Raw genomic sequence first — 3,522 nt, 5'->3', positions numbered from 1 at the left:
TAATCACATCATTTCTTAACATTTTATTATTTGGAAAAGGAGATAGTTTTGATATATCAAAAATGTGAAAAGAGGTACTGGGAATAGAAAGGAGTAGGAGGAAGGAAAAACAAAGGAAAAGAAGGCAGGCAGGCTGGCTTTTCTTCAAATTCTCCAGCTCCTAAGAAGAATAAAAGCAGGACAGGGTCTAAGCAACACTGTATAGGTTCTGGGAAATCAGGTCCAGAACTAAAAGTTTTCTCCAACAGTTCACAGTAATCTGATTAACTGAACAAAGAGCTTATTTTAAATAAAGGCTCTATTTCACAAAGTCAAGTTCTCATGACAACAAGAAAGGAAACTGCTAATTTAGGAAGCAGGTTCATTTCCCTGCAGGGATGGATGGAGAAAAACTTCCCTCTCAGATGAAACACTGATTGTACAAAAAAAATTTCAAATTCACTTGTATATCACTGTTTCAGGAAGAGTTTTGTGATATTTTCCCAAACTAAAAAGTACAGGTTTAAAATAAAAGCGTAACCCTTTGTTGTGTACATCTTTCTGACAAATATGAAAAAAGAATGAGGACATTCTTAATAATTAACTATAGACATCTACCTTCAAAAACCATAGCACAAACCTTAAAACTACAGTAACTAGAATTACATAGATCATTGTCTGCTGAATCCATTTGAATTATGTCTAGTCTGTCACAATCTATGAGACAGCTTCCCAGATCCAGCAGCAAGGGCTCTGGCCCAAATGATGAGCCATATGGGGGAGTAAAAAAATCTCAAAATTGCTCACCAGTGTCTAGAGTGGTAAGGGGTCATGGCAAACAAAGGGTCATTTGGAGGAGTCTTGTTAGCATGTTATAAGAATGATCACACAGTAATAGGCCTACACAGGTAGGCATTTTCTGATCAAAAATGGTATTACAGAACCTTGTGTAGTGCAAATGTTGTAATCTATCCATTGGGCCCACACAAGCATGCCAGAAAAGGAACTGCCTCAGACTCTTCCCCTTGGCCTTCTGTTGAAGAATATCTTAAGGATTGCAACTCTGTAGCAGCATCCTCATCTTACCCTATCCCTCATGGGAGGTGCATTTAGTCAAAAGGTTGTCCAGAGTGGTAAGGATGAAGGGCAGAGCCATAGTGCCTTGAGGGGTACCAGAAGTGAACCAGGAGCTACAGAGTAGAGATGGAAGTAATGTTACTGCATTTCTGCCAGCAAGGGGAAGCAAAAATACCAACACATTTTCAAACACCAAGCTTCTCAATATCTTATGTATTGACAATGCTCAACCTCTCCATCAAGGAAATTCAACTCCATCACTTCTGGTAAAGGGGCTATCATTTTATTGGAGTCTGGGTATTTGAAATAAAAGATGTGCCCTGCCAAACAGGTCTTGCTAATTGTTTTATTTTGGGTTTCTATTTCTGTGAAGAGACACTATGACCATGGAAACTCTTATAAAGGAAAACATTTAATTGGGGCTAGCTTACAGTTCAGAGGTTTAGTCCATTATCACCATGGTGGGAAGCATGGCAGCATCTAGGCAGGCAGACATGGTGTTAGAGGAAGAAGGAGCTGAGCTTTACATCTGGATCAGTAGGCAACAGGAAGAGAATAAACCACTAGGCCTTGCTTGATCTTCCGAAACCTCAATCCTACTCCCAATGACACACTTCCTCCAATAAGGTACACCTACTTTCAGTAAGGCCACACCTCCTATTAGTGCCACTCCCTATGGGACTCTGAGGGTCATTTTCACTGGAAACATCAACACTAATCAAAAACAAATGTATTCAGTGGTGTAACTGCCTCACCCTGGTATCATTTAGGTTGTGCATGGAAAGACAGCTAGCTGCTTTTTTCAGAAAATTTAATCTCCCATTTAAACTCAAGCCTGCTTGGCTATTCTGTTCTCATACTGTTGTGGACTGAACCCAGGGCCTCACAAATAACTAGGCAAATGCTTTATCACTGAGCTACATCCCTAGTAATCTCCCATTTAAGATGAAGCAAAGATGCTGACTCAATGAGACCTCAATAGAGGTTCCCTAAAATGCTTGAGGCTACTTCAGTAACCACTGACCTAAACTGGAACTTGATGTGTGCACATTGTGACTAATAAACCTCTGCACCACCTCTAAACAAACACAAGTGGAGCCTGACCAAACTTCAGGATAGAATTATAGATTTTATTTCAGAAAAGGGTAGAATCTGAGTCTATACCATTACCTACCTATTATAACCTTTTGAAGGAGCTCCAATCTGCTAATCTTTGTTGTAACCCCTAATAATCACAAAGAAAGCAGATGGGTCAGAAGTCAGCTACCAACCTACTAGAGAGATACTAGATGACCACTCCCCACCACATACCCAAAGGGGCATTGCAGTAGCTTTTGATGTCACCATGCCAATGACATTGTTAAGACACAGGGAGAACAACATGGCTACAGCAAGAATCACCATAAATGGCACAACCCCAAGAAGAATACAGAGGACTATGAAACAGATGATGGCACATATTTATCAATAAATATACTGTACACTGCATGCTTTTGATGTTAAAGAACCATTATTAATTTTTCTGTAATAAAAAGGTATGATTTTTTAAAGTTTTAAAACAAAATTTTTAAGTTTTTAAAAAATACTTAGATTTTTTAGTATTGAATACATATTGTAAACAATAAAATGGCAGGTATATTATAATAATTGATAAAAAATACAATTCCATGATTGCTATAAGCAAGCAATGGATACTTGAAGAAATCACTGTACTCTCTTATGTTTCCACAATAAATAGTGAAAAGTTATATTCAAATCTTTAAGAAAAACATATACAAAGGCAAGTTATACTACCATGTAAGTAAAGATGATTAATATGTATTACATGTAGAATAACTTATATTGGCTCAAATAAAATCAAAATGTAGTGAGGAAATGCAAATAAGTGAATCCTAAGTACACATCCACTGGCAGTTTTGATTTGCAAAAGTATGTCATTGTTAAGGTATGTCAAAAAGTAATTATGTTTCATGTATGACCTTAAAAATACACTATTGTACAAAGGATCATCTACATATCTAAAACTTCATTTGTGGTAAACCTAGCCTTTAATGGGGAGCTTTCTTTATACAAATAAATATAATCAAAAATAAATCTATTAAGTAGTAAGCCATGTGGGTATAATGAAGATGACAGAAGACTTGGCTTCTGGAAGATGATTTTCTAGTTGGAGTTGAGATCATGGTAATAGCTATTATGGAAAAATGTAAAGTATACATAGATTTTTATTTTAAACAATAATTCTGATGGAGACTGCATCTGATGAAAATAATTTATTACACATATGCTATTCTTTACTTCTGAATGCCTGGAACATCTCTTTAAAATTCTTGCTTAAGGGACTGGAGAGATGCTCAGTAGTTAAGAGCACTGGTTGCTTTTCCAGAGGTCTTGAGTTCAATTCCCAGCAACCACATGGTGGCTTACAACCATCTGTAATGGGATTGGATGCCCTATTCTGGCACA

General features: G+C 37.1%; 1 long non-coding RNA gene across 1 annotated transcript; it reads right to left on the bottom strand.

Moving 5' to 3' along the window:
* Window positions 1-3,508, bottom strand: LOC116086471. The gene is made up of 2 exons (XR_004116942.1): window positions 2,231-3,508; window positions 1-1,169 (listed from the first exon to the last, which is right to left on the bottom strand). It is a non-coding gene; the product is annotated as an uncharacterized LOC116086471 (long non-coding RNA).
* Between the last annotated feature and the right edge of the window lie 14 nt (window positions 3,509-3,522).

This window comes from Mastomys coucha, chromosome X (assembly GCF_008632895.1).
Source record: "Mastomys coucha isolate ucsf_1 chromosome X, UCSF_Mcou_1, whole genome shotgun sequence".
Taxonomy (NCBI): domain Eukaryota; kingdom Metazoa; phylum Chordata; class Mammalia; order Rodentia; family Muridae; genus Mastomys; species Mastomys coucha.
Note: the sequence above shows the minus strand (reverse complement) of the source record. Positions and strands in the feature narration are given on the sequence as shown.